The sequence below is a fragment of the Canis lupus genome, chromosome 3 (genome assembly GCF_003254725.2).
Source record: "Canis lupus dingo isolate Sandy chromosome 3, ASM325472v2, whole genome shotgun sequence".
Lineage (NCBI taxonomy): Eukaryota > Metazoa > Chordata > Mammalia > Carnivora > Canidae > Canis > Canis lupus.
In genome coordinates, this window is record NC_064245.1 from 4,893,256 (window position 1) to 4,915,063 (window position 21,808).

Sequence of the window (21,808 nt, forward strand, 5' to 3'; positions counted from 1 at the left end):
AATTTTGCCCCATATGGCCCTTTTCACAACACTTGTTTTTAGAGGGCATAATTTTCACAGAAGGCAGAATTCAAAGTTAGCAGAAAGCAGGTTGGGAGCCAGACAAATATGGAAGAAATGTCACCCTCATCTTTATTTAAACCTGATTAACCTTTTTAATTTAGTCATTAAGTTTTATTGAAAATGAACCAAATGCGGTCATTAGTTGTAGAAAGAGAATGGAATCAATTTAGACATTAAATTAAAGGGCAAAATCTCTAGAACTTCTAGGTAAAGATAAAATGGTGGGTTGCTCACTGCAAACCAATTATAGAGGAGAAAATATTATCTATATTGAAATTGATATTTACCCAGATGCCAATCTCAGAATTTGCTAGAATGTGATAAAATTCCAATAATGCCTCGTATACATCTTTTCAAGAAACTGATTAAATACTTGTTAGTTGACTTGAAAAATGACTATGGCCTTGATTCCTGAGCATGGTATGATTAGGGTAGGTGTAGGGGTTAAAAGGACAATTTAATCTCCTTTTATACAATCTTAGTAAAACATTTTCATCCATAAATATAATGTAAACAGTGTGTGGCAAGAAAAATGTCCAACGACCCAAAGGAAACATTTTGTGTACATCTTAAAAGAATGATATCAATAACTGTGAAAGGTTCTGTTTTATGTTCTTTCCCTGACCCTTTTTCTAGATGCCTGCAATTTCTTTTGTCGTGAATTTTCTGCAAACATTATTAGTGTTCATACAAGTATCTAATCTTCTGTTGAACTGCATTGGATTAAAATGGAAATTGTAATTGTTGTAATTGTCATTTTCATTCTGCATGCTAAATACAATGGAGTCTATTAAATTATTGCCTGAAAATGCATAATGTTTAATAATGTATTTTCAAAGTTGGTTTTGCCAACAGCAATAATAATGATACACAGATATATGTATTACGGAGTACTTACTATGTGTTCTTTCTTGGATCATTTCATGAAATCCTTCCAACTACCCTATGGTACCATTTGGATGCATGTGACTTCTAATTCTGTTCTGAGATGATACTATGGCTTTTCATGCAATTTCACATTTAATATTTACAACACTTCCCCCTCTCCTGGGAAGTGGAGATTTTAAAAATGAGGAAACTGAAGGTTTGAAACTAGTGTATGGTGAACTGGGTTTCAAACCCAGGCAGCCTGCTTCCAGCAGAGTCTGTGGTATCGGTCAGTATATAATACTGCTTCCCTATATGGATTTTGCTTTACTTAAGAGAATGGCAGGCCGATCTTTGAAGCCTTTTATCCTGGAGACTTTTGTGAAATCAACAGTAATCAAAGCACCCGTGTATCATTTGCAGTCAACATGGAATCACAGTATTGTACCAGGGCTTTGGGTATATACAAGAGATATTTGTGTCATGCTCCTTGCATAGGGTTCAGCTTTAAAATCTAAGTGACATCAATCTTTGGATGGCTTCTCTACTCAAGTGAAAGATTCTGTCCTCAACGTGGGCTACAAAATCCTGTATAATCTGGCTTCCTATTCTCACCCCGACTCCTCTCCTAGTACGGTTTTTGGGTTCTGTGGTAGTTTCAAGCATATTAGCTACAGTTTTATGTTTTGTGATACACACATATGTTCTTTTGTTTGTATCGAGTAATATGTTAATAAACTGTTTTTATGGTTATCACTAGTAGTTCTTCTGCACTAACCATTTCTGTTCTGATATACAAAATCAACAGATGCTAACTTTTCTTCAACATAAGATTGTGCCATCAACAAGTACTACATTTTATTTTCTTCTACTCCCATGAGAGTTTCAGAAATATGTAAACCTTTCTGAAAAAAAAAAAAGAAAAGTAATTTCTGTATAGAATCACTAGGGGGGTTTTCCCCCTCAATTAGTTTCCTAGAGCTGCTGTAATAAGGTACCACACACTGGGTGGCTTTAAACCACAGAAATTTATTCTCTTAAGTTCTAGAAGCTAAAAATCAGAAATCAAGGAATCAGCAGGGCTACACTCTCTTTGAGGCCTCTAGAGGACAATATGTTCCCTGACTTTTCCTTGTTTTTTAGTGTTGCCAGCAATCCTTGGTAATACTTGGCCTGTAGATGTTTGACTCAGCCCTTCCTCCTTTGTCACATGGATTTACCCTGTGTGTCTGAGTCTCTTTTCTTCTTTCTCTCTCCTCCTCCTTCTTCCTTTTTAGCAATATAAGAAATAAATTATTTATAATTTAGACAGCTTATTTTTTCCTATTTTTTCAAATTTTTATTTAAATTCTACTTAGTTAATGGATAGTTTAATATTGGTCTCAGGAGTAGAATTTAGTGACTAATCACTTACATATAACACCCAGTGCTCATCATAACAAGTGCCTTCCTTAATCCCCATCATCCATCTGGCCCATCTCCCAACCCCACCCTTCATCAACCCTCAGTCTGTTCTCTATTGTTCCGAGTTTCTTCTCTTCTTATAGTTTCTTCAGTCTTATAGGAGTAGGGCCCATCCTAATTAAGTATGACCTCATCTTAACTTGATGACATGTGCAAAGACCTTATGCCAAATATGGTCAAACTCTCAGATTCCAGAGGCTGGGACATAAGTATATCTTTTTGAGGGCCACAATCCAACCAATAGGACCACTCTACTCCACTTCTACTATGGAAAAGCCATTTACATTTTCGTGCTTTCTGGCTGCTGCTATAAGATTTTTTCTCTTTTGGCCTGTTAACTACCGAGCAGTGCTTTTTCCTTTTCCCTGGACATTTAGAGTTGAGCCATATCATGTCATGTACATGTCTTATAAGTGTAACTTAAGATCACATGCCACTAAGATACAGGTAGTGTTCTGTTACTTGGAAAGATGATTGATAACATATTCGTTTTGATGCCGTGTGGATCTGAATTTTCTACAGGTAACATTTCAAAGAAAAATAACAAATGTTGATTTGAAGTTACATGAATTTAGCTCCTTGGTGAGCATCTGGGCATTATTTTTTCTTGTTTTCTCTCTTTCTCTCTCTCCCTTTTCTTTGGAAACTACTAGAAATAAGTTATTGTGTTACTAGTATTCAGAACATTTTTACCACTATAATTCTTACATTAGAATTGTTTTTGGAACCTGGGCTTCAGAATTAATCTTCTTGTATTCACTCAAGCTTTTCATCCTAAATTTACCTTACTTCCTGTCATATCCTCTAACTCAAACGTGAAGTTTTTCTTACATATATTCCTGTATACGTAATATGCAGTAAAAAATATACCTATATATTTGAAATATGTATCTGACTAAAAATCTACTTGCTCCCTTTGGGTCACTTAGATTTAGATCCTTATCTACTGGGAGGGCTCACTCCTAGTCCATAGGTGGTCTCTGATAGTTCATCCTGCTGGTGCTAGCTAACCTTGGCTATTATTTCTATCATCATGCAATGTGACTGTGTTTATTTTTGTTCAACATCATTTCTGGCTATCACTTAGGTTCAGTTTTCTCATTTCTTTAGAAATAAGATATACTATATTTGACCCTTTACTTGCAGAGAAAAGAGTTATGTTCTCTTAAAAATAATATATTCTTCTCTATGGCACCACCTTAACCTGCATTTGGCTGGGGGCTGATGGACTGGGTTTCTATAACTATGGCAAACCCTATTGCCCTGTCTAGCGTTTGAAGGAAGGCAAAATAGCACCTAGGGAGAATACCCTTATCCCTGAGAAGACTGCCAGACTACTTTGTAACTCAGAGAGCCCTCTGGAGGCTCTTAGACAAAATATTCAAATCAAGCATTAATAAAGAAACAAGTCTTCCTCTGCCTAAATGACAGAAGGGCATATTGTGATTGCTGTATTTTTGCAATTTTGTTTTGTTTTGAAGAGGGTTAGTGCTATAATAAAACAGCACAATTGAGTTAATAACCACCATGTTTCATAGTGGAAACATGAATCAGACATACCTGAGGGCCAGTTCTATCTTATTACTTACTATGTAGTACTGTTGGCCAAGACAGACCAGGAGGCATTCACCAGATCTTTGTACCTCAAAGATATCAATATCTATATGAGCAAAATTTTAGTGGGAGGGGGAGGTTTGTTTATTCATCCATATCTTTAAGTCTAATAGCCTCTGTTTTTCATGTCAGATTAAAAATCACACTGAGGCCAAAAAGCTAATTACAGATGTACATTTTTCATTTTAATTACTTTTGTTAAGATGTTTTTCATTATCCAAATAATCATCTCCATTTACTAAACTATTCTTTGGAAAACATTTTTAAACAAATAGTTGTGCAGTACTTGAAATAATGGAGACCACCCTCATTCTTTGATGTACTAGAGGGCTGTCTAAATTGAGTATTGTCAATGCATAATATTGTCACCAGAAAACCTAGACTTTTATATCACTCATTGATTGGATTTGTTAAACTAAAGATTTTTTTTGATGTTTATAATACAGTAACCAACTTAACCTGAAAACCATACAGTCATCTTTCTTCTTTCTAAAACATATAGCAAGTTTAAATGGGTTTTGATAATAAAAGCAAAAAAAAAATGAAAAAACAATTTGCTATCATAGTATCTTTCTTTCTTTCTTTTTTTGAAAAAAGATTTTATTTATTCATGAGAGACACACAGAGAGAGGGAGAGGCACAGGCAGAGGGAGAAGCAGGCTCCCTGCGGGGAGCCTGATGTGGGACTTGATCCCAGGACCCGGAGTCAGGATCTGAGCTGATGGCAGACACTCAACCACTGAGCCACCCAGGTGTCCCCTCTTCTTTCTTTTAAGAGACAGTTTATATCACAAGAAGGAAGAATCACTAGAGACAAGTGAATACTAGAAAGGAATAAGAATGGAGAAAGGCACACAATCCCTTATAATTGCTAGCAATTGCATCTTTCAAAAGAGAATGTCTATAAATAAACCCATCTTGGTGTAAAGCAAGAAAGCTTTTCTGTGGAGAATTAAATTTAAATTAGAGGAAAACATTTTGTTGAATCAGAATTTAGTTAATGCTTTTTTCCTTAGAAATCAAGGTTTAATCTCAGGGGTATGTTTCATGAATGTTAAAGAATGTGAGCTCTCCTGGGTTCTTTAATTCTTTTAAGTTCAATTTTTGTGATTGCTGGCACGTTATATTCTTAATTCAGTTTCTTTTTTTTTTCTCCCTTTAACCTCTAGCAACATTCTTCCAAAATGTATTTTGTCCAAGTTAGTAGAATGAACGGAAAGAAGAGGATTCCCTCCACAGACCCCGACCATTCCCCTGCAGAAGCTGTGTTGGCCTACATCTGCCTGGCTCTCCTCCCACCAACCACAATCCAATACCTTCAGGGTGTGGTGTGATGAAAGATACCAAAGTGGTTCTTACAATATGTAAATAAACCATAAATAACCTTGCTTCTCCCCATTTTACCCACTGTAAATATATATATTATATAATATGTACATATTATATATATAAAATATCTGGAGTGTTCTCCTACTTCAGGACTTGATGAAAACATCAAAAACTGCATTGAGAACAACTAAAACCTACATTATTGAAGGAAACTTACATGAATTTGACAGTGTACATGGATGTATAGATTATATATAGATAGATAAGAATTTCTACATACATACACATCCCGACACACAGACACCTGTATGTTCTGAAAGAAAGGAATTAGTGACAGATTCTAAATGTAGTGGCATTTGCTGTGGGCTATGAAACAAATAAATAAAAACAAACTTCATCAAATAACACTAAATATTTTCTTTTGTCATTTACCCCTACTCCCACTGCTGCCAGCACAGTTCTTATTTAATGATTTCATGCCTATTATTTTGTTTATTAGGTTTCCTAATTAAGTGATTCCATCAGAAATTATTCACTTCACATGTAATACAAAACATGCTGATTATTTAACCCTTCTCTTTATTTCATTTGAAAGAAGCAGCAACCTTTAAAAAATATATATAAATAAAACCCTATATAATAAAAACTAAATTTTTGCCAGAATGCCTAATGTATTCTTTTAATCTGCTATTCTCTTTTTGTAGAATTACTAACATGAAATAGGACAAAAGTAAATAAAGAGAAAGCCATTTTGAAGGAAAAATAGTATAGTGAAATATTCTACATTGATTTTTTCCCCCAAATACTACCTATCTTGATTCCCAGTACATAATAATGACTGCTTAGATTGCTTTATGGGTAGATATACAAAATTTAGTTTATTTCCTAAAATTCTATCTTTCAATCTTCTGAACCATAGCCTATTTCTTACAGTAGGATTTAATGTGATAGAAAAATTACTCATATATAGTTAGCTTTAGGATTTTCTAGATTTGTCAAGGAACAATTCCTTACAGAATGCCCTGCAAATAGTATACCTAGATACAAAATATTACTGCATTTCACTTCATCAATAGCATCCTGACCTGAAAAGTGATTATTACAAGTCTATCTATACAAAGCCTAGTACTAAATTATCAGAGTTTCAAAGGCAAGATCTCCAGGGTCCTTATCCCAGAGCTACTTCTAGACTAATGATACAGGTCTTAATAAATCCCAGGGGAAACTAAAAGAGGGATAGAATTCCAAGGGGTGGAATGATAGGAGAAACTCTAAGGATGAAACGAGTCCTGACCTGTATTAAGGAAAAAAAAAAAAAGGCAGATTTTAGCTGAGCTTGGAGAAAAATGAAGGGTATTTTTAAAAAGACATAAAGTGTGAGCAAATACTAAAATCGGGGCACAGAGAAGAATATTTTCAGGGACAATACATTAAACAATTTTCCTTGAATAAACTGATTAGGGAAATGGTAAGAAGTAGGTAAATTTAGACCAATGTAAAGAATTCAGATTTAGTCCTGGGGGCAGATGGGAATCAGTGACTATTTTGATTACATAAAATAATATTTTATTTATTACTTTTTTAAGCATGAACCTCTTTCTCAAATACTTGAAGTGCTTTGCTTCTATGATTAGAGTTTTGAAAGGCTCATCTTTGTCTGCCTTTACATTATGTTCTCCAGTTCTCATTCACTTAATTTTTTAAATCGCTTTTAAAGGAAGTGTCTCTATACTGCATATTATTTACCTTTACCCAACTTCTAGGCATCATAGAAATTTTGATTTGTTTGGTAGAGAACAAAGAGATAATGAGTATCTCTTTTCTACACATGGAACAATGACAAACTAAAATTGGCAAAAGTGAGCTTACAAACAGTGGCATTATGTTATTTAATATATTATTTCACTTTAGTGAGAATTTTCTTTCTGAGACTCAATGGAAAAGACAAAGAAACAGAGGCAGCCGGAAGTATAAAGTTTGAAAGTTGGCTTTTCCAACATAGCTGTGACCGTTCATCAAAATTTCATGTGCAGTCTCCAAAGTCATTTGGAGTTCACCAAATCAAATTACCTCTCATGTTACCTTTTTACCTACCCTAACATTTTGTTCTTCCTGCCAATATGGCATGATCAAATTTCCTATTGTTAGACTTGTCTCGTGAGACACATATATCTGATCCCTTCATCAATTGGTACAAATTAACATAATAAATGGCAGGTCCCTCTTTATGATCATGAAATACATTGCTATTAGGCACAATGTCTTATTTTTATCCAAACCTCAAGTAAACTGTAGAGCTCCATTAAAAATTAATAAAATGAGATATTCTTTCCTTTTCTTTTACACTATTGGTCTAAAAGCCACAGTCTGTGCAATTTCTTCTTATTACCCTGAAAATTGCAAAATGTTCTACAATATTTCACTAAAGAATTGGTGTTTCCATTAAAAAAAAAAGTAACTATCAGAGTTTAACAGACTTTTTTTCTTCCAAAGTGACTAATCTTTAGTGAACACAGGACCATTAAGAATTTCAGTATGCTGGCATGGTGTAACAATGACAGTTTCTAGTATCTTCCTTGGTTACTACATGTAATCTCATTTTAGAAAATTCATTATTCCTTTTAGTTTCATTCAACGTTTCCTTGCTTGAAGCATTCTTGAGTTGTGGGTCATGGCTATGTCTTACTGTTTTTGATTTCCAAGTTAGCAATCCAATAGTCTGTAACTATTATTTTGACTCCTTTTGACCCAGGAAACCTGCGATACTTTATAAGAACCTCTATGTTCATGCCAAGCTCTATTTAGACACCTATTTTAGTACAGCATTCATAATTGTGAAATATGGCTAACTTGCTTTCCTGTTTGTATATAATCTTTACCTGTAGTTAGTTTACATCTACTACTATTACATATGAATTAATCTACCCAGCAAGGAAACAAATAGCTATCATATCACAGTGCAATCCTAAAATACCCTTTGGTGATTATATAAAAACAACTCTGAGATAATAATAACAAAAATAATGAGTTAACTTGTATTGAAAGATTACTATGTTGTAGACACTGCTAAGCACTTTATAAACACCGTCTCCTTTAATTTACCAAACAACCTTAGGGTATTAACTGTAACCATTTCCATTTTTAGATAAAGGAACTTAAACACAGAAGCTGGTATGGTGGAGTGTGAAAGTAATTCCAAGCTGACTTCAAAAAATGTTATTTACCAATTAATAATGTAAACTTTTTTATTAGCCAATTAACTTTAATATTAGCCAATAAAGTAACAAAATTAATCATATTAAGTTATATGGTTTGAATTTCTCGTCATTTTCAAGGGAAAAGAAAAATAGTTTTCTGTTAATTCTGTTGTGATCCTAGGTAACAAACAATTCCCCATTCTCTGGCAGAAAAGAAAAACGTTTCATCTGGTGCTCCTGTAGAATTTATAGTTCCTTAAGTGGAAAATCTTTGACCTAGACTGGATGTTCACGAAGGTCACTGATAACGAATGGGCCTGTCACACTGGGGTTGAGGAAGTAGGAAGTTTCTGGGAGAACATGGAATAGCTGGAGACAGCAAATAACAGGCATAGAAAAGGACATATGCTGGTTTGGTCCCTTCTCCTCGCTCCACAAAATCACTTTATGTGTTGGTGACAGTGCCCTTTGCCATTTAGCCTGGAGTATGAGTAAGAGAGGAGTATGGAGGTTGTACTTATTACCTCTGCACTTCTTCCACATATAGTTCAGATCCGCCCTCCTACCTCAATCCAGCTACTATCATAATTCTTGACAGAAGTCCTTTCTTCCTAACATGATGTTACAGGAAATAATTTGAACCTGCTCAATAATTTATTAAAATTGACAATAACATTTTTATGGATTCCTTGAAAATATTTTCTAGGTCTCAGGAAAGGGAAATTACATATTAAAAACTGAATAATGAAGACAGTTCACAGAGGCAGAGATGACTTCTAAGATAACTAAGTATCACATGATATTAAGGTAAAAAGTGTTCACATTAGAGATGAAAATAATCTAAGTAGCCTAATTTAAATTTTAGATAGGAGAATCAGTTTTTCATCTATTTATTGTAAGCTTGTCATCATTGTTTTAGCTTTATTTAGAGTTACAATATTTCAGAATTCAAAAGGAATATTTTAAAGATTGTGTTAAGGTGTGATAAACCTAACAGCAGCTCACAAATTCTCATACAGTATTATGCAATATTTATAATGGAGAGGGAGGAGAGGTTTTCAGTTGGGATAATAATTAAGAACAGAATATATAATTTAAATTATTACCAAATGTTCTACATTTAAGATTTAATTACCCAAACTTTTTTTTAAGTTGGTCACTATTTCAATTTTTAAAATGTTTGAATAAGTCCAAGAGATACATATTTTATCATATAAAATTATTCAAGAATAAATAAATTCATAGGTTAGGTTCTAGTGAATATCTTTCTTTATAGCATTTATGATTTTATAGAAAGATTATTTGTCATAGTCTGATCTTGAGCTAAAAACTTACTCAACAAAATATGAATTGTTTGTTGCTTGACAAGCCACAGAAGACGATATAATACTGGCAAATGCATTTATAGTAAGTGGATGACATAAAATGCATAAAGCAGTCAGCATGTGAGGAGACACGAGGAGACAGAAAAAAATATTTTTATCATTGACTAACAAATGTCAGAAAGTGTAATTGGATGAAAAAGGAAAGAAGAAAGCTATCTAGTCTGAGACTTGTTTAGTAAATGATTTAAAATAATGTAGAGACACAGAAAAAGAGAAATGATCCCATTATTACTTGGAAGGGAATGTAAAGAGCCCCACATCACAGAGCTGGGATGAAACGAGCCCTCTCAGAATGGCTGTCCAGAATGACGCTGGGTCACCATGGTCAGCCTTGGCACCTCATTATCTGAGTGCTATGTGCACATATAAGAATCTCTGAGAAGAGCAATGGATAAGATTGATAAGAATATGAGAAAGAGGATGGAAGAAAAAATTATAAAACAAGATTAAAGGTGCCAAAGATTTTTGTAAGTTCTAAGGAACAAGAAAGTAGGAAAATGATAATAGTCTACAAATAAATACCAAGTGGCGAGAGCAATTACTGAACACATTTGAAGGGAATAATGATATGAAATTGAATTTAAGGTGAATATTGTATGTATGGGAAACCTCAAGAAAAAAGCTACCTCATAATTCTGTTCCCTATGGACTCACATTCTAGTAGACAACCTGGGGTGAACACTGGAGAGTGCAGGTCCAGAAGAGCAGGTGCATAAGCCTTATGTTAGTGTTAAATTGCAGCTGCTGTTTGAATGAACTGAATTGACCAGGTCGTATTCAGGATTTCTGGCCAGGTCAGCTGCACAGAACTAGAGCTCACTAAAAAGTAAAAAAAAAAAAAAAGAAAAAAAAAAAAAAACGGATTGAACCACAGTGTAGTAGTGACTGAGAACCTAGGAAAGAGAATCTGGGGGAAACATATATTGTTGGATAGATGGAGGATATGTTCTATCAGAACAGGGTGGATTCCAAAAAGGTACACATTGCCACTGAATTGGATTCTCCATATTCAGGAAGGAGGAGATTTGTAGGAGGAAAACACTTTGTATAAAAAAAAATCCTACAAGAAGTTTAGAACACTCAAATGCATATAGCAGATAGGAAGTAGCACAAATGTGGGAAGATCTTAACTCACAGTGAAAAGGAAAAGGAAAAATAAAAGCAGAAATTGGGATGAAAATTGGCAAGTGACAACTCTGTATAAAAGAAGCCAAAAGCAGTAGCTGGGATTATGGTCCACAGGAGAATGCATGCTCCATTTGAAGAGGAAACACTATTTAAATCCACTAGAATATTGCCATCTGGAATGTAGCCTCATCTTCTGATTTTGAAGAGAAGTTGAAAGTAAGAATTTTAAAACTGAGCAACTAATTAAAGAAGAAAACTAACCAAGGGGGCTAACATTTAAGGCTAGAAAAATGTCATTTAGATTTGGGTCCTCTGTTGTCTTCTGCTATATATTATGATGTATTATTATGTAAGTTCTTAAGATAAATAAAATCACTTCTTAATGAATCAAGTCCACCTCTGATAATTTCATCTCTTAAAGGAAACACTAAGGGACAGAGGAAGCTCATTCTCAGCATTCTCTTTTTGAGAAAATTTTCAAGGATAACTAAGGTCTGAATTAAAAACAAGAAATTTTTAAGTTGTTTCTAAAACATTCCATTGCTCTTTTGATGTACAGCCAGCCACAGTGGGTCCTCTTCTTTACTTAGGCCAATAACCGAGAACGGTACAGTAAGATGGCAGAGCAAACTTATGATTTTTAGACTCACATTCTATTAAAAACCCAGTATATTGTTGGGTAAACATGGGTAAAAGGCATAAAAATTGGAAAGTAACCAAACAAACTGTTCTTATTTTTTGGACAAAATATCTACACCAAATCCTTCCTCAATTTTACATAGAAAATCTAATATTTTAAAAGAGAATTTAGCAAGGTTGTTGCACACAAGAGTTAACATAAAAATCAATAGCACTTTATACAAAACTAATAACCCATTTGAAATATAATAAAAAATACTCCATAATGACACCAACAAACTGTAAGATATGTAGAAATAAATCCCAAAATGATGCAACCAACTGTCAGAAACAACTTAAGAATATATAAGGAGATCTAAATTAAAACATTATAAAGGAAGGCCAATCAATAACCTAAAAATATAAAATCTTCCCCAAAATCTATAGATGTGATTTCCATTCAAAACTGAAGCTGCTTTTTGGATCCTTTCAAACTGATCCTCAAAGTTCTCAGGGAAGCAAAAAACAAAGAAGACAATTTTGAAGAACAGTGTATGAAAGATAATTCTTATCAGATATGAAGATTCATTTGCAGCCTTAATAATTAATATAGTGTGAGCTGATAGAGACAGGGGTTGATAAATAGATCAATAGAATAGAGAACAAATTTGCACTTATACTGAATTACTATATTACAGAGGTAGGTATTGTAAATGAGTAAAAATGATGGACTAGTTAGTAAGTTGTGGTGAAAAAAATGATCATTCATATAAGAAGAACATAAATTTAGATCCCTTCCTTAAACAACAAAACGATAAAATGTCCGGTGGAATAAAGTAAATGTCAGAAGCAAATCCTTCAAACTTTGAGAAGAGAATGTATCATTAAGACATTAGTTGAGGAATAGATTTCTTAGAAAAGAAATCTAGGCATGGGGAGATTTACTGAAATTAAACATTTATATAAGAAAAAAATAAACAAAAGAGAAAGGTACGCTTCACACTAGAAGAAAATATTCCCAAGGTATATAATCAGGAGGTGTTTGGAGAATATACAAATGCCAGCGAATCAATAAAAAAACACATACTATCCAGGGGCGCCTGGTGGCTCAGTCGGTTAAGCCTTGGACCCTCAGGTAATGCTCTCAAGGTCTTGGGATCAAGCCCCGCATTGGGCTCTGCACTCGGGGGTGGGGGTAGGTGGGCGTAGGTGGGGGGAATCTGCTTGAGCTTTTCTCTCTCCTTCCTCTGCCTCTCCCACTGCAAGTGCACAGGTGCTCTCTTGCTCGCTCTCTCTCTAATAAATGTGGGTGTTTAAAAAAACCCACATAGTATCCAATAGGATAAAAAAACCCACAAGAGATATGCACACAGTATTCACAGAAAGGGAAAGCAGAATGGTTAATAAAATGAGGAAAATGCCAAATATATTGGTAATCATGAAATTGCAAAATAATGCCACAATACAATGACTATTTCAGATGCAGCAGAATGGAAAGGTCTGGGGAGAGCAATCTTGATCAGGAATAGGTATTTGAGACGTTCACACATTTTGAGGAGTAGTAAAGAAATAGAGGATTTTTTTTTCGCAATTTCAAGTAAAGATGAGTTTTAGGATAATTTATAACCGAGGTATATTCTCACATACGTGGCTATATTTATAAATATGTTAAATCTCAAAATGGTATTTTGAGCAAAAAAAGGGCAAACTCCAAAATGACATATTCACTAAGACCATTTCCATGAAGTTTAAAACCCAGCATTCTGAAGTATTTACTGATGGATGTATATATGTAATAAAAAACAAACAGGAATGAGCATTGTAAATGCTAATATTAATTAATTATGCCTGGGGCAGAAATTGGAAAGATTGACACAACATCCTTTGATAGTAGTTGTACTTTTCCTGTCTTTAAAAAAATGACATAAATGACTATGAAATCATGTTAAGATTTTTTCCAAAGGTGGCTTGTGAGTACACGGTAAAAAACAAACCAAACCAAAACAAAACAAAACAAAAAACACTGGCTGGTCATTAACTTCCTATTTTTATATAAATGCTTGAAATTAAAAAAAAAAGTAAATGAACATCAGTTATGACTATATGCCACTGAATGACAAAAAAAAAAAAAAAGGAGAAGATACACTCACACCCACCAAAAAGCGAATTCTTTAATAATTTTGCTGAGGAGAAATATATAATACTCTCATCTCCTAATTTCTATCCCTTCCCTTCTTTCCATTTTGTATTTTAGAGAGATGGCAAAAGAAGAAAATAAAAACCTACGTATCTAAATCTATCTCCCTCTAAGCGCTGCTTTAACTCTGTACAAGAAGTTTTGATAATATTTTATTATGTTATCATCCATTTTGAAATACTTTCTAATTTGCCTTCTGATCCTTTCCTCCTTTTCTCTCTCTTATTTGGAGCTGTTTTTTTTTTAAATATTATTCTTACTAATGTCTAATTCAATTTATTTAGTCAGACAACATATTTAGTTTTATTTCAGTCCTTTGGTATTTATTGAGACTTGTTTTATAGACCAGTGTGAGGTTAATATCCTGTTGAATGCTCTACTTGCACTTGAAAAGAAAGCATATTTTGTATTTGTTGGATGCCGTGTTCTTTAAACGTAAATTATTAGTTGGTTGATAGTGTTGCTCAAGTCCTTTGTCTTTACTAACATTTTGTGTTTCTGATTTTACCAAGTACTCAAAGAGGGATATCAATTTGTGGATTTGTCTATTTCTTCCTTTAGTTTTGTAACATTTTTGCAATGTGTATCCCAAAGTTCTCTATTATACTGCATTTTCTAGAAAATAGAAAATTTTCTCAAATATTAGGGGCACACAGTTTAGAATTTCCATGTCTTCTTGGTGAATTGATATTTTTATCATTAGGAAATATTCCACTTTATTTCTAATACAGTTTGGAGATTTTTTTTTTTTTTGAGAATCATCTCATGACATTTTTTTCTTGAGTTTAGGATTTTCATGGTATTACCTTTTATTTTTTAATTTCATTTTATTGAATTTATTTAATTCTATTTTATTTACCGAAAGTGACTTCTTTTCATCCATTTTGGTTGTGGCTTATCTTTGCAATGCAATTTCATCTGGGTGACTTATGTACGCTCAGTGAGTTTATAAAAAAATATGTCCTCTGGCTGTCTGGAAAAAAAAAAAAAGGTATTCTGCTCAAGAAAGAGTTCTCTTCACAATCTGCCAAAAAGTTGAGTTCGTCCTCCTTAGGTTGGGCTCTTGGGTTTACAATCCTTCCACCAGGCACCTCCCCACTCTCAGGACCAGCCTCCCCACGCATGAGGTCTGTTCCTGAGTGGGCTGCCCACCACCCCGCAGACGGCTCGGCTGTTCGTTAGCCACCCCCGAGAGGGCCAACTTTATGAAGATTAGACCAGTCATGTAGAAAGTCCCAATGTCCCCATTTGATCCCACCACCTTCCCTATGCAGCAGCACTGCCCAGCAGTCTTCCCCCTGCTTCGCTCTAACGTCAACTAAAGCTGGTTCTCACTCCACCTTTATTTTGGGAGCGCTGAAGGAAAACGTTTCCTGGGCCTCTCCCCAGCCTTCTTGATTCTGCGGTGTGTGAATTCAGTGTCTCTCTCCTGATAGCTGTGCCTCCCTCAGCTTGATCGGAATACTCTGTAATCTATCTTCTCAGCTTGTTTGTTTTGTTTAATTTTTTTTTTTTATTTTAGAAGAGAGTTAGATGTACAGATTGAGAAGACAGTATAGAGAGTTACCATATAACCCTTATCCAGTTTCCCCTATTATTGTCTTTCATTAGTATGGTATACTTACCATAATTAATGAATTCATATTGATATACTGCTATTAACTAAAGCCTACACTTTTTTCCATTTTTAAGTTTACCTTAATATCCCTTTTTCTGTTCCTGAATACCAGCCAGGAACCCATATTGCATTTAGTGGTCATGTCTCCTTAGGCTCCTCTTGGTTGTTGACAATTTCTCGGACTTTTCTTGTTTTGATGACATTGATGATTCTGAGGATTACTGGTCAGTTATTTTGTAGACTCTCTCTCAGGTGGGATTTGTCTGAAGTTTTTCTGATCGTTAGGCTGTGGTTGTAGGTTTTTGGCAGGAAAACTACGGATGAAATGTGTCATTTTTACTGCGTTACATTAAAAGTACATGCTAACAACAGAATTTATCACTTATTGATTTTGACCTTTATCAGCCGTGTGACATGCTATTGTCAGGTTTCTCTACTTACAAAGTTCCTCTTTGTATCCACTCTTCATGCTTTCCATCTGTGCTTTTTGGAGGTAAGTCATTATGTGTAGCTCATACTTGGAGTGTTCACACCTCTTATAAGGCACAGTATTTATATAAATATTTGGAATTTCCTGAATAAAGGATTTGTCTCTTTTCTCTTATTTAAGCATTTAGTTCAATCATTCATTTATATCAGTATTCATCCCTGGATATTTATTTTATACTACTTTAATCCTCCACACATAATCTAGCAAATAAAAATACCATATTAGTGTCTCTATCATATAACTGATATCATCTATAATCAAATCCTGAAGCCATTTATGTTTCTTCTATCAACTATTTCTTTTTTTGACTATTAGTCACTTTTGTTGTTGTTGCTAGTTCATGTGACATGCAATTTTTTTTCTTTTCTTTTTTTTTCTGCCAGGAATTTTGTGTTAAATAACAGTAGGGACCAAATTATATAGTATTTACCTCCAGAAAATATTATATGACATTTTCCTTCAGGCTGCTAGAGATGGAGGCTAAGTCAATTTGAAATGAAATGCCTATATATAGGCATATAGCATATAGCCTATATGCTATATATAGGCATATAAACATGCCTAAACTGTTTATAGGCATGGTTGCAGATTTAGGTCACCACTGACAACGTATTTTCAGATTGTGATCAGGACTTTTCCTTCTGTAAACAAAGGACCTGAGTGCTGGTGAGGCTTTTTCGTGCTTTATAGGTAATTTACTGGTCAAACTCTATCATATCTCTTTTTCCTTCACAAATTAGATATCAGCTTTCTGGGCCATTGGGGAGTGGTCTTTGCTCTCCAGTCCTGCCTCCATATTCCTCTGCCTTGGAAAACCTCCATTTGCCCTGCTGCAATGCCATGTTTTCTCCAACACTGATGGTGGCTGCTTTATACTTCTAGAAGGCTTTACAGTGAATGGATTCTCTTAGCTCTCTTGATGGCCCTTGATAGGTGAAAGCTTGGAGTGTCTCAAAAGGGTTTCTTTCCTATGGAGCTTTTAATATGACTGACAGTGTGGGTAAGTGTGTTACATAAACTATTTTCCTCGAATATTAGAAAAAATTTATGAAGCAGTTATTAGTAGAGTCTCACAGGAGAGCTACTAGAGAAAGTTAGAAGAAATTAAGATAATGAGAATCAAAAGAACAAAATTATGTTAAAGAAAAAGTCAACTCTATAAAGAAAGCGAAAAGAAGAAATGGGAGAGGAAGACAAAGAAAGTCTGTAAAAGAGGGGCACGTTGGTGGCTCAGGTCATGATCCCAGTGTCCTGGGATCGAGTCCTGTATCAGGCTCCCCAGAGGAAGCCTGTTTTTCCCTCTGCCTGTTTCTCTGCCTCTCTCTGTCTCTCATGGATAAATAAATAAGATCTCTGAAAAAAAATAGTCTGTAAAACAGAAAAGATTTAGAGCATATCTATTGGAGCAAAGTTAATAGTGGCAAGTTTCGTTTTAATTGGCTTGTTCACTTGTAAGACCTGGTCAAATTGATGACTGTTTGTGGTATATTTTTGTTCCTCATCAGGCTGTGCATTTGTTGAGAACAGATATCATGCCTTATTCATCATATATTCTCAGGAATGTGCAAAGTACTCAGCACATAGTAAGTATCTGTAAATAATCATTGTTATCTTAAGGTTCCATTCCATTCATTTATTCATTCATAAAATATTTTTGAGGATTTTTTATTATGTGTCAAGCACTCTTCTAAGAAACCAGGATTACATCAGAAAATACAGACAAGATCTATACCACTGTAAAATTTTTAAAAAAGGGAGCAACAAATAAGAAATAAAATGAGTTAATTATACAGTATTCTAGAAGGTGATAAGCCCTAGAAAGAGAAAAATAGAACAGGGAATGGGTGATTTGGAGAGTGTGCTAAGAAAATGGGTTTAATTTTAGAGGGCAATCAAATAAATCAATGAGAAGGTGGCATTTTAACAAATACCTGGAGTATGTTAGGGTGATAGCCATGCGAGATGTAAGAGCCTTAAATTTCCCTCATCTTGAGTGATTTAGGAACTGGGAAGGGACAAGTACGACTGCATTGAAGTAAGGAAGGGGAAAGTAGCAGAGGATGAGAGAATGCGGTTAAGGGCAGGTCAGATGATATCAGACCTCTTAGGCCATTGTAAGCCTTTTCACTTCAAGTGAAATGGGGAACTCTGCAGAGTCTCGAGCAGAGGAGTAACACTATATGACTCATGTTTCAAAAGTTTTACATCCTCTCAGATGATAAAACTAATGAAATAGAGCTTCGTTGCCCTATAATTTTCTTTTCCGCACAATCTATTTCAGAATCCCTATAACTGTCTGTGGCATAGAAACAAGCATCAAGTTTCAACTCACAGTTATGTATAACTCATAGATTGGGGGAAAAGTGAATTGAGGACTAAATATCTAGATACACCATGTTCAAGAGATGCCAGACTGGACTTCCCAGATTCTAAAGTCCTTCCACATTTAAAAAAAGGACAAGGCTAACCTGTCATCTTTTTATAGGTGGAGAGATTGACATTTGAGACAGACACTAGAGCTCTTGACATTCAGTCCATATTTTCACCATTAAAATATGCTGTGTCTTCATTGCTTTGTAAAAGAAGAAAATGATTATTTAGACCCAGCGTGGACGAACCTTATTTGTACAAGGGCAGATGATAAATATTTGGGGTTTGTGGTCCATGTAGGAGCTTTCATAGCCACTCAACTCTGAGTTGTAGCACAAAAGCAACCACGCACAAGTGCAGCTGTTTCAGCAACTCTTAATTTATAAAAAACAGGCAGTGTGGCAACTCATTTGGTTGGTGGGCCATAGTTTGCCAAACTTTGATTTAGATTATGTTTTTGAGATCAAAGAGGAGATTATAAAGCTCAGTTTCCAGAAGTTATGCTGATTTTTTTAAAGCTCAGTAGTTCCTGGGTGACATTGAACAGGAGAAAAACTATGCAAATAAGAACATGAATATAACTAGCTTTCAACAGCACCATGTTCCTACATATGGCTCTTCTAACCAAGAATACCTCTGGGAGGAATTATAAATTATTCTTTCTTCAGAAAAGTGTATTTGGAAGATCGTAGCATGGATGGATGAAATGACATATTTGTTTCTCAGAAATGTGTAAATGATTTGTTAAACTCCCAAGGCATTCACAATTTGGAAATGTATACTGGAAGAAGAAATAAACATTTATAAAATTTTGAAACTAAGTATTCAAGAGTTGGTATTTCTTAGATTACTACAACTAATGGCTGACCTTAATATAGCATCTTTATTCCCTCATTATTTCCTGGATCTGTGAAATATATATGCCTATATATGAAATATTTAATGTAATTCCATATACTATATATGTATTTTTTCCTCACCCACTTCCTGCTAGGGAAACTGAGTCACAAAAAGGACTAATAAATGCCTAAGGAAGAAGTCAATGCCAGGCATGAGTGGAGAATTTGGATCTCATGGCGCCCAGGTTAAAGCTGTTTACATTTTCTCTAAATCAATATATCTGTAGCCCCAGGTTGAGTCTCCAAAGCAAATACACAGGAATCCCAGGGTATGTCAGTTTCAGACAAGAATAATAATCTGCACGTGTACATTTCAAATGAGGCTCTATCTTTTTCTCAAGCTGAAAGCCTATCTTTGTAAAATTCACATTTAGCACAGATGTTTCACATGCCTAATTATTTTTGGTTAGAGTAGTTAAGTAGTAAACAAGTTTGCTGGATCTTTTCCTTGGCCAAATAACTTTAATAGGGAAGATTGTCACTAGAGATGATTAAAGGTCCCTAGTGGCCTTCCACCCCACTTCCAAATGCAGGTAGTATATTTCTAATTATTACTTAGATCTTTGCTGATAATCACAGACAAAATGGCATAGGAAAGCCAGTCATTAGACATATCCTTTGGCTAGTCCCTAATCGAGAGTTTGAGTCAAGATACATTATCTGTAATCACATTTGGCTCCTCTGCATAAGTGGATGACATTTTTGAAGGCTTGAACTGCAAGAAAAAGTTAGCTGGCTTCTTACATATTAGCTTGAAAATGAAAAGCGACATATATTCCTTACTATATGTTATCTCAGGCACAGGATCCACTGGTCCAGGTTTTTCATACCAAAACATATTTTGTTTAGGTAAAACAGCCTTTGTTATACAAAATTCAGATTTAAAAATAATTAGAAGGATTTGAACTTTCTTTTTTAAAAAATAAATGGACCTGTAAATTTGCTTTGAAAAAAGGTTGAAAATCCTTATCTTACCTCTCACCTGTAATGAACAAAATAAATGAAAGAGAATATGTAGAGGGAATTTGGGGTAGTTTGCAGAACTATGTGTTGGATTCTATATGTTAGAAAAAAAATGTTACCTGCTTCAAAAGAGGTATGGGTATTATCTTAAATAAGACCTAGTATTCTTAATGTCTAGATACTAAAGTATCAAAGTATTTGATATTATAATAATGGATACTAAAAAAGCAATTCAACAAATTTTATTGCTTGGTCATATAATCATTTGAATATACATAATACACACCCCTCTTTGATATGTTTACCACAGATGCTACTGCATATGTATAGGCTAACTAAAGAGAAATTCTGTTTATATGTTGTAGCCATGGGGGGAGCTTGCATGATACATAGTAAATGTTATAATCTGTCCAATAGAATATCCATTTATGGTAATGTTCAATGGTAGGACCTGAAGCATCTAAAGCTTGGACTTTGAGAAGGAAATGAATTTCCCAATAAAAGATAACTTTAAAATAAGTCTTCTTTTATTATATAGAATGCTGATCTTGGTAGAGAGATAAGCCGATAGACATAAGATGTTGAACAGCTGACTTTAGATAAAGAGTTGCAGCTACATATAGTCATTTATGTTAAATAATAAGGCAAGTAGCTAGGATTTTATCAATCATAATAGAAGGGATCAAAGATATTTCCCCATGTTTACCACCTGATTTTGACCAAATTAATATGTAAGAACTGAGAAATTTAGGGTTGTACTATGAAAAACCTGAAAGAGAATTAAAAATCTTGGTATGAGGCAGTAACACCCTAGAAAAAGGAAAATAGATCTGGACTAATCTAGAAATTGATTCAAACAAAAGTCTGCTAGTGAAGATAACCCAGAAACATAGTTTAGAATCACTGTACAGTACTTGTGGTTCATGTATGTAATCTTACATGATGAAAAGTATATTGTTCTTATTAGAGAATATATATTATTTTTTTTAACAAGTCCTTTAGTAGTTTTCATAAAATCCACTGTTAAAAAGGCTCCTTGGGTATTGTCAAATACCTCAAATTGTGGAGATTCTCTTGATAATGAAATTTCTGATTCCCAGTTAAAAAAATAAAATAAGGGGATCCCTGGATGGCTCAGAGGTAGCACTGCCTTCAGCCCAGGGCGTGATCCTGGAGACCTGAGATGTGGGGGTCCCACATCAGGCTCCCTGCAGGGAGCCTGCTTCTCCCTCTGCCTGTGTCTCTGCCTCTCTCTGTGTGTCTCTCATGAATAAATAAATAAAATCTTTAAAAAAATAAAATGAATAAATGTATTAGCATTTTGCGGAACTCTGTCACTTCTCCTTAGGCATGCCACATACACGCTTAGTTTTATAAGTATAGGCTATCATGCATCTATTATAAGATAATATAGTTTAATTAAATATCTCAAAATTTGAGACTGTTCTCAAAAATATAAAAATATTTTGAGCTATTTCTAGACAATATTTTCTTTAAAATAATGAATTGGACTTTTCTTTTAAATTTTTAAAAAAAGATTTTATTTATTTATTTGAGAGAGAGAGAAAGTGCACACGAGTCGGGTGAAGGGCAGAGGGAAAGGGAG